The sequence below is a fragment of the Vulpes vulpes genome, chromosome 2, assembly GCF_048418805.1.
Source record: "Vulpes vulpes isolate BD-2025 chromosome 2, VulVul3, whole genome shotgun sequence".
Classification (NCBI taxonomy): Eukaryota; Metazoa; Chordata; class Mammalia; order Carnivora; family Canidae; genus Vulpes; species Vulpes vulpes.
In genome coordinates this window covers 67,052,140-67,063,399 of record NC_132781.1, presented here as the reverse complement: position 1 = coordinate 67,063,399, position 11,260 = coordinate 67,052,140, and the positions used below count along the sequence as shown (strand labels likewise).

Here is an 11,260-nt window from a genome sequence, read left to right as displayed (position 1 = left end):
TGCTTTTCCGTCTGCCTATGTCTCTGCCTCTCTATCTGTGTCTCTCATGAATAAATAAATAAAATAATAAATAAATAAATAAATAAATAAATAAATAAATAAATAATTGATAGACTAAACTCTTGTTGGTTGCTTTTATGGGAAGGGATTAGACTATTAAATTTAGGCTAAGAGTGTTGATATTTTGATTGATGTAATTATAGAGGGAAAAACAATTTCTAGAGGCCTGCCTTTTTTTTCTTTAACTGAAAAGAACAATCTCCTTAGTACCATTCCAGATCATAGGCATCAGCAGATGTTAGCTCCATGTGGTAGAAAACCATTCTGGGTAAACATCACTCTCTTACAACAATTCAGAGCAGAGAAGAATCTGTAGAACCGCATATGGAGGGAATAATGGAGATAATTCACATTCTCTTTTCTGTTCCATAGTTTTATGCTGATAATTTCAATGGGGTATTTAGTTATATTAAAAAAATATTTAAGAAATTATATAATTTATATATATTCTATATTTAAGAAATTATATAATTTATATATATTCTATATAATGGGAAGTAACGCTACTATAAACAGAAAAGCATCAATACTTTTAATGGCATCTGTCAACACTCAAAGTAATTATTATAACAATGTTGAAATCACTAGTCGTAGTAGCTAAATTTTTTTGGAAGGTTCTGTGTCAGACATTTTCTGATACATATCTCTTGATCTTACTTATAGAACTTCTACACCAGAAATAAATAGCATTTCTCTTCAAATTATATAATTGAAGGAACCAGGGCTCGCAGAGACTTAGTACTTTTCTCAAAATCCCATAATTAGTAACCAGTGTCATTAGCACTTAAAACCAGGATTTTCTGTCATCAAATCTTTATTTCTTGGCCACTATATTATGTTAACTGTGATAAAATATCAAGATATTTAAAAATTAAAATGTAACAAGATATGTAAAAATTATAAACCTATCCACGTATTTGTGCAATATGGACATTCACTGTCTTCATTTTATATTCAGACATTTGAATATTATTTAGATCAGCATTTTCTAAAATCTGCTCCATTAGATAAAATCATGCAGATTAATAAATAATACATGAAAACCTTATAACCTAGTTAAGTGGGTCTAGGTTAGACAAGTGTAAGTAGAGTTATCTTACTGTAGGATTCATTTTTCAGATCATAATATGTTTTGATTTTCCGAAAAGAGAAATGTTACTGCTTCTTTATCAGGTTTCAGACATAAACATTACTTCACTTAATTCTATGAGACTGTGTTCAGTTTATTATCATCATTTAATAGATGAGGATGCTGAGGCTTATCAATGTCAAATAAGTGGATGGTTCCAGAACTAGATTGGAACCACAGAACCTAACTATCTTAAGTATTAGGATGTGCTATATGGTTCTCTTTTATACTAAGAGCCCTTTTAAATTTTTTCTTATTTAGAATACACTTGAAATCACCATTTAAGGTGTAGTTAAGACATAGTCTTATGACTTCAGATACACTGTGTGTAATTTTGTTTTATCAGTGTCTGCTCCCCATCTCTATAGTTTAGTGAGCTCCTAGAAAAAAAGGATGATGAGTACAAATACAATGGATCTAAGAAGAGTATCTGAGACATAGGGACTCAATAGATATTCAATAGATATGGGGTGAATTAATATTTTCTGCAAATTGGATTGAATAGAATTCTTCTTGGTTACCACACCTGCACAGAAAATATTATTGCTAATCTGGAAACCCTTCGTGTTGGAAGTGAAAGCAGGTAAAAGTAAACCATGGTTCTATCATATCTAGAATCTTGAGAATAAAATTATATTTAACAGAATACCAATAATTATGGGATATGTATTCAGGAACTGGACTATAGAATGTAAAATATACATTATAGTTTCCACCAATTATTTATTCAAAACTACATTCATGGTCAAAGTAAATGAATGCATATTTACAATAAATAAAAAATGTGAGATTATGAAGAAGCCATGTTAAGCCCAAGATTAAGTATGGTATAGGCTAGAATTCTACCTTTCATTTTTACTCCTTTGGCCAACTAAGCATACGGTGTTGAACTTCACTTTTCTAATTTCCAAATGGTCTTTCTTTATAGAAGGTTGCAAAAAAAAAATGAGATAAACCTCCCAGAGTAGTGTCTGGAACACAATAGTCACCAAATAAACAGTAAAAACAAACAAACAAACAAAAACCTTTTACTCCAACTGACTTTAAACCAATTCAGAAATTGCTGATTTTTTAAGAACCCACTTACTTATAAGGGAATTGAACTCTCGCAAGTAGCCTGAACATAATCTGCTATACTGAGTTTACTTCTGCATATATCCATTTCTAAGAGGTCATTTCTCATTTTTAAAATGTGCTGATAGTAGAGAAAAAAATGAATGCAGTTTGAGATTGTGCTATGATACCCCAACCATTCATCAGGTTAACTCAACCTCTTGAACAATCTTAAAATTGGCCTCAGAAGATTCCTTCTTCCTTCATCTAGATATAAACTTAAGCATATTGAGGCATTAGATTGTCATATAGAGGAGTAAAGAGACTAGCAATCTGCATAAACTAGATAAATGCTGGAATAAATCTGCTATTTCTAATAGAGGATAGGCCTTTCTGACATATCATTGCTGAATGTTGTACTTTACAAGATTGAGATTGTCCAAAGTGATTCACTATTCTAAAAGGATCAATACTGAAAGGGATTTACTAGTCAGCTCAGTGTATAAACCTATAATTAAAGCTGGATCTGGAGAATATAGAATTAACACTGGAAAATTTCCTTTTCTTGTTCACAGGAAGTAATGAAACACATTCATTTAGAGAATGATAGAGAAAGCAATTTGTTTTTTTTTTTTACCTTGATTATCAATGTTATTCAGTGACTCAATTATTCATTCGTTAATTCATTTCTCAATATGATGTACAGATACTTTGTTACCTATAAGGTTGTATTACACAGAGATCCTTCTCTTGAGGAGCTTACAATCTATCAAAGAAAATTAACTATGAACCTAAATAATTTCCATGTTGAAACAGACAAGTGTCATAAGTAAAGATAGAGTTTTATTTTATTTTTTTAAGGTTTTTTTTAAGAGATCTTCTTTATTTATTCATGATAGACATAGAGACATAGAGAGAGAGAGAGAGAGAGGCAGAGACACAGGCAGAGGGAGAAGCAGGCTCCATGCGGGGAGCCCGACATGGGACTCGATCCCGGGACTCCAGGATCACGCCCTGGGCCGAAGGCAGGCGCTAAACCACTGAGCCACCCAGGGATCCCCCCATTTTTTTTTTTTTTTACTTATTTATTCATGAGAGACACACACACAGAGAGAGAGAGAGGCAGAGACACAGGCAGAGGGAGAAGCAGGCTTCACGCAGGGAGCCTGACGTGGGATTCGATCCTAGGTCTCTAGGATCAGGCCCTGGGCCAAAGGCAAGCGCTAAACCATTGAGCCACCCGGGCTGCCCCAAGATAGAGTTTTAGAAAGGAAGAATATACACCTGATTTGGAAATCATAGAAGATTTTGTAGAAGTTTTGTGCATTTATAGTTGAGACTTAAAAAATGGATAAATTTGGATAAAGTGAAAAACTGCATATTTTTAACTTTTTACAATAGAGTGTAAGTTTTTACAGAATAAATAAGAAATATTCATGAAATACAGGGTGGTAAATCATTTAACTAGGTATTTATAACAAAGCATAATCTGAATGTCACATAAAGATTGGAATGTATTTCCCAAACACTTCAATCACTTCTAAGTTTAAATATTTTGAGAGATGAGTTGATCCTTCTGCTCTGCAAACATTTATGTGTCTTCTGTCAAAGAGTAACAGTATACTCAGATTACAACACTGTAGCTCTTTTAGACTTAAAATTATCTCTCCTGCTTATTTAGTGTGAATTGATAATAAAATTCTAACAACTTCTATGGGACATCTGATTACATATGAAATAATTATTTGGAAGAATATAGTTAATATTTATATATTTAGAAATGATCTATAGGAAATGTATACTTAATGCATTTATTTAAGATTTTATTTGAGAGAGTAAAAGAGAGAGAGAGTGAGCAGGGGGTGTGGCAGAGAGAGAGGGAGTAGCAGACTCCCTACTGAGCAGGGATCCCATTTGGGGGCTCAATCTCAGGATCCTGGGATCATGACCCAAGCCAAAGGCAAATGCTTAACTGACTGAACCACCCAGGTGCCCTATTTAATGCATTTAAAACATTTTCCATTTTTATGATGAAAAACTTTGAGAATTACTTTTACTTTGGTATTCTGACATTTGCTTTGTGTTCTGAAAAACTTTACTTCTGGAGGATATTAAGAGGTTTGACAGCCAGTCCCCAAGGATTATATGGTCAAATAAATTTGGATTAAAACAAAGTTAAGCAAGTTTCCTTATTGTGGGGGTTACCTCTTAATGCCTTCCATGCCTTCAAGAGCAGTGTGAATTTCCCACATGTTTCCTACAATACATTTCACAAACTATAGGATAATGAAACACGTTCTTAAAAACAAAAATTATTCACCCATTTTTAATTCTAACACCTCAAATAAATTATTTAACTGAAGATGACAACAAGGGGTATAAGAAATATTGGTTTGTACATTCAGTTTAATTGAAAAAAACAAAAACAGAAAACATATATTGAGCATCTGGGAAAAAGGCATTATGCTCCATGCCACAGATGCATCAGAGCTTAGTGTGGAAAAAAAAATAAGGCCTGGAGTCAAACTGCTCTGGTATATATTCCAGGTCAGTTACTTATAATAAATTGGCTTATTATTTTTTGTGTCTGGGTTTCCTCATCAGTAATGGAGATGATGATATAACTGATAGAGTCTATACCCCATAGCACTAAATAACTGAATAAAGGTGAAATTCTTTAAATAATTTAGCCACATAGTAATATATACTAATTTGCTAATGCAATAGTCACCATAATATGATGAAAACATTACCTTTAGCTTATAAATTCATAATTTATTAAACCTTCCTATACAAGATTGTAATCCTGGTTTAATTATTTGCAAGCTGTTTTTTGAGAAGATTATTTAATTTCCCTGAACTTTGCTTTTACATCGTGTGTGTGTGTGCGTGTGTTTTGGGGGTGGTTCATAACTTTCCCTGTGTATGTTTAAATAAGACAAATAGTTTGCCAACCAAATGATTTTTTATAACAGCTTTATTGAGCTCTAATTGTCATATAATTCACCCTTTTAAAATGTATAATTTGGTGGGTTTTGGTACGTTTACAGAGTTGTGCAATAACTAATACTATTTAACAATGACATTTCATCATTCTAAAAACAAAAACAAAAACAAAAACAAAAAACCCTGTATCTATCATCAGTCACTATTTGTTCTACCCCATCTTATTTCATAGAAACTACTTTTTGCCCCCTGGATTTGTCTATTCTGGACATTTCATATAAATGTAATCATACAATAATGTAGTCTTTTGTGTCTGGCTCCTCTCCACTTAATATATTTTCAAGACTCAACCATGTTGTACCATATATCAAGCTCATTCCTTTTTATTGTCAAATAATATTCCATAGTATGTATATACCACATTATGTTTGTAATTTGATGGGCATTTGTGTTGTTTCTACTTCATAGCTATTATGAATAAAGATGCTGTGAGCACTTATTCACAGATTTTTGTATTGATATATGTTTTAAATTCTCTTAGGTATGTACTAGAAGTAGAATTATTGGGTCATTAACATTTTGAGTAATTGTTAAAGTATTTTCCAATAAGGCTGTACCATTTTACAATTTCACCAGCAGTGTATGAAGGTTCAACTGTGTCTACATTTTTAATGTCTCTACATTTTCTAACACTTGTTGTCTATTTTTATTTTAGTCATCCTAGTGGGTTTGAAGTGGTTATCTTACTGTGATTTGATACCATTCATATAGGACTGAAAATATAAAATTTTTGGAGGAGGATATCATCAAATAATGCGGTTATAACCGAATGAGAAAAACAAAGGAATTAAAAGTCTTATCAATTACTAGATATTAATATCTTGCCTTTCTGATGAATAATCAAGAATTTTTGAGTTTTGAAGAAAGTGGTAACAGAGTAGGAGAGACAGAGTAGGCTTACCTCATCCCATGAACACAACTAAACTACTATCAAATCATTCTAAATACTCCAGAAATTGACCTAACAATTGGTAGAACAAACTACACAACCAAAAATAGAGAAAAGAGGCCACAATGAAGAGACAGAGTAATGAAAAGTAAACAAGCTGAACAGAAGAGGGAAAAAAGAATTAAACAAAATGAGAATAGATGTGGGTAACACAGTGACTCCATCAAACGTAATAACATTCTTCTTCTGGGACTCCTATAATATGAAAGAGAAGAGAGGCCAGAATATTAGTCTAAAGAAATAGCTGAAAATGTCCTTAATCTGGGAAAGGAAACACACCCAGATTCAGGAGACACAGAGAACTCCCATTAAAACCAACAAAAGCAGATTCACACCCAGACATATTGTAATTACATTGGCAAAATATAGTGATGAAGAAATTTTAAAAGCAGCAAGACAAAAGATTCCCAGTAACTTATAAGGGAAAACTCAAAAGGCCAGCAAATTTTTCCACAGAAACTCTTCAAGCCCAAGGGGAGTGGAATGTTATATTCAAAGTGCTGAATGGAAAAATCTGCAGCCAAGAATACTCTATATTCAGAATAGAAAGGGAGGTAGAGTTTCCCAAATAAAAATGAAAGGAGTTCATGACCACTAAGCCAGCCTACAAGAAATATAAAAGTGGTCTCTAAGTGAAAAGGAGAGACCAAAAGTGACAGTATGAAGGTAGGAAACATAAAAGCAGTAAAAATGAATATTTCTGTAAAAAGTAAATCAAAAAACTCATAAGATAAAAAGATATAAAATATAACAATGTATACCACCTAAAATGTGGAGAGGCATAAGAATGGGTTCAAACGGGGAGCGCCTGGCTGGCTCAGTCAGTAGAGCGTGTGACCCTTGATTTCAAGGTGGTGAGTTCAAGCCTCACACTGGGTGTGGAGCCTACTTAAAAAGATACTAAGTTTGGGACGCCTGTGCCTCAGCGGTTGAGCCTCTGCCTTTGGCTCAGGGTCTGATCCTGGATTCCTAGGATCGAGTCCCACATCAGGCTCCCTGCCTGGAGCCTACTTCTCCCTCTGCTTGTGTCTCTGCCTCTTTTTCTGTGCCTCTCATGAATAAATAAATAAAATCTTTAAAAAAAAAAAAGGGAGGGATGCCTGGGTGGCTCAGTGGTTGAGCGTCTGCCTTTGGCTCAGGGCGTGATCCTGGAGTCCTGGGATCAAGTCCCACATCAGGCTCCCTGCTTCTCCTCCCTCTGCCTGTGTCTCTGACTTTCTCTCTGTGTCTCTCATGAATAAATAAATAAATAATCTTAAAAAAAAAAAGAATGGGTTCAAACGTAAATAAGAATTTAATAGAGACTGCTATATGCAGAAAAGGTTATCTACAGAACAAATCATAACTATATCAAAAAAATCACTAATATGTAAAGAATATGGGGAAAAAAATCCAAATATAACCCTAAAGAAAATCAGCAAACCATGAAGGAGAGAAAGGGTCAGAGAAAATCTTCCGAAACCACCATGAAATAAGTAAAATGACAATAAGTACATACCCTACCAATGATTACTTTGAATTTAAATGAACTCATTGCTCCAATCAAAAGACCTTATTGACAGAATGGATTAAAGCAAACAAACACAAGACCAGTCTATATGCTGCTTACAAGAGACTCATTTTAGACATAAACACACCTGAAGACCGAAAGTAAGGGGGACAGAGAAACATCATGCAAATGGAAGTCAAAAGAAAGCCAGACTAGCGATACTTAAAGAAAATAGACTTTAAAACAAAGACTGTAACAAGAGACAAAGGATACTAAATAATAATAAAGGAGACAACACAACAAAATATAAGAACTATTAATATTTGCACAGCCAACCTAGCAGCACTCAGAGTTAAAAACAAAGTAACTGATAATATATATTAATAGTAGGGGACATTAACACCCCCACTCCATCAGTGGACAGATCATCCAAAGAGAAAATAAACAAGGAAACAATGGCTTTGAATGACACATTGGACCAGATGGATTTAATAGATACATTCTGAAAATTCCATTCAGAAAATTCCATCCTAAAAGAGAATACACATTCTTTTCAATTGAACATGGGACATTCTCCAGAATAGATCACATATTAGGCCACACAGCAGCCTCAACAAATTCTAAAAAGATTGAAGTCATGTCATGACTACTCCAGAACTACTCCAGAAACAATAACATGAATCTTTTCTGACCACAATGCTATGAAACTAGAAGTAAACCATTAAAAAAAAAAAAAAAAGCTGGAAAGACTACAACTATATGGAGGTTAAATAACCTGCTACTAAACAACCAATGGGTCAAAAAATTAAAGGGAAAATTAAAAAAAATACATAGAAACTAATGAAAATTGGAACACAATACTTAAAAAATTTTGGAACACAGAAGTAATTCTAAGAGGAAAGTTTATTATGATACAGGCCTACCTCAAGAAAACAGAAAAACGCCAAACAATATAACTTTCTACCTAAAAGAACTAGAAAAAAAGAGCAAAGCCCAAAGTTAGAAGAAAGGAAATAAAGAACATAGTTGAAATCAATGAAATAGAATTAAAAAAAAAAAAAAGAAAGAAAGACCAGTGAAAATAAGAGCTGCTTCTTTGCAAAGTTAAATAAAATTGATAAACCTTTAGCCAAACTTATCTAGAAAAAGAGAAAATCCAAATAAAATCAGAAATGAAAAACTGACACCACAAAAACACAAAGATTATAACTACCAGAAAATTTTAAGTCAGAGAATTGTGCAGTCTAGAAGAAATTAATTTCTAGAAACAATCTAAGGAAGAAATAGAAAATCTTAACAGACCAATTATGGGTAATTAAATTTAATTGGTAATCAAAAAAAAATCAAAATTAAAAAAACTCCTAAAAAACAAAGTCCAGGACCAGATGGCTTAACAGGTGAACCTACCAAACATTTTTTTTAGCTTTAGGCATGGTCTTTATTCACTTGGATACTGTACAAATATTACAATTTCCTTTTGCTGCAAAAAGTATAAAAATAATCTTTATATAGGAATCCATTCGTTACTGCAAATCTTTCTAAATCTCTGCAAATGGCTCTAAATGAGTGTAAATGGACAAGAAGGGGGGGGTTGGTCTACAGGGCAGCAGGAGATTGGGGTAATAATCCTCAGGGGCTCACCTGCCCAGATTTCTAGCTAAAGACCTCTCTGTTCTTTCTGGTTGACAGCCCCTCTCCCCCCACCCCCAACTATAGGTACTCAGAGCTAAAGGTCCAGCAGATGAGGGGTACAGAGGAGAGGTCTAGGGGGAGCTGCAGGGTCAGGGGTGGGGAGAAGTGAAGGAGGCTGGGAGTGGTGCTGGCAAGCATCTGGCTCCACCCTCAGCTTCCCTCACAGAGTGGGAGGCATTGGCTGGAACAGGGCAGTGGGGCTGGACAAGCTGCCCTATGGGGATGATGGCAGGTCTTCAGTTCTGTGCCACTGAGTGGCAGCCGAGCCTTGGTTCTGAGAGGGCTCGGAGAGGGCATGAGGTGGGGGAAGGCCCCAGAAAAGGAGAAGCAAACACCCTGGCTCCATGGTGAAGGGGGCTGAGTCCCTTTCCCCTGCTTTCCTAGCACGGTACAGGTGCTCTACTCGTGCAGGAGTGGGAGTTTTGATCAGAACTGCAGTGAGGGAAAGCTGGGGAAACCAGGAGTCTGTGGCTCTCAAGCCATGTAGGGGTAGAGCAGGAGAGGTCCTCAGGCAGCCCCCAGGTCACACAGTCTGTGTCCCAGCCACACAGGGGATGTCCCTGTCAGTCAGAGCTTGAGAACAGGCACATGGAAGAGGTCACAGACACCTTTACTCTCGTCCAGGGTGTAGATATCATCGTGGTCTCCGGGCCGGGGCGCGGGGGGGGGGGGGGGGCGGGTGGCAAACACTTCTGAGGACATCAGCTTCTCCAGCACCTCTGAGCTCATGCATTCTCGTGTGGAATCAAAGATTTCTGACAGCTCTTTGGGGAGTTCCAGAATTCCTGTGGGGTCTGCCTTGATGGGCTCAAAGGAGGTAGAAAGGTTGGGTCCCGATGAGCTGCTGCTGCTGCTGCTGTCTAGCAGGGCAGAGGACTGCAGTGTCCCAGTGTCCAGGGCTGCCAGGCCCGGTGGGAGGGAGCCGAGCTCACCACTGTCCTTGCTGTCCGTTCCAGGGCCACCACTCACTGAGATCTCAGCTGCTGGACCGGGCACCCCGTGGGCTTCAGTGATGCCAGCAACAGGGGTGGGGGAGGTGAGCTGGGGACTGCTTGGGCGTGAGGTGTGGTGGGGCTGAGCCAGGGTAGGCTTGGGCAGAGGTGTAGGGGTAGAGACAGCAGGTGGGCTCTGGAGCAGACCTCGCGGTGGTGTCACAGGCACTGCCACAGGCGGTGAGCTCCATGCCTCCTTGTTCACCAGCAGCACTTCAGTGGGGCCACTCACACTCTTCAGGTGAATCTGGTGTTTTTTCTGTCCATTGAGGCCCTCTGGGATGGGCACCTCGAGGCTGGTGGCCGACGCGGCCCGGATGGCCAGGAGGGTATCTCCAGCAAAGCATCTGCAGATGTCCTCATGAGTCACGTAGGCCAAGCAGCTGTTCTGCACATCCTCTGTGACATTCCGGATGCTCTGCTGCACCCACACCTTGTGCTTGTCCAGTTCTTGCTCCCCCTGCTGCAGCTCCTCCATCAGCCTTGAGCTCAATCAGCTTGTCCGCAATCTCCCGGGTGTTGCAGCCAGGCCCCACACCCTTCCACTGGATGCTATTCTTGGATTTTTTCTGGATCAGCCGGATACCTTCCAGGACGTTGGTAATGTAAATCCGCCGCTTCTGGTCACAGCAAGGGTGTCAGCTGCCAGCTTGAGGTCAAGTACGCCGTCCTTGGCCTCTTGCAGAAGCGACACGAGCTTAGTGGTGAGAAGTCCCAAGATCTTCTCGAGCGGGCTTGGGGTGCCCGGGGGCGGTGGTGCCTGGGGCCCGGCCTCAGCCATCCCGCCCGCCACCTCCACTCAGCCAGGCCAGCCCAGGCTGACGCCACCCTCCAACCAAACATTTAAAGAAGAGTTAATGTCTAATGTCTATCTTTCTCAAACTACTCAA

The 11,260-nt window shown here is 37.7% G+C and overlaps 1 pseudogene; it reads right to left on the bottom strand.

Annotated features, from left to right (window-relative positions):
• Positions 1-9,741: 9,741 nt before the first annotated feature.
• Positions 9,742-11,151, bottom strand: LOC112923609 (transcription factor E2F4 pseudogene; annotated as a pseudogene).
• Between the last annotated feature and the right edge of the window lie 109 nt (positions 11,152-11,260).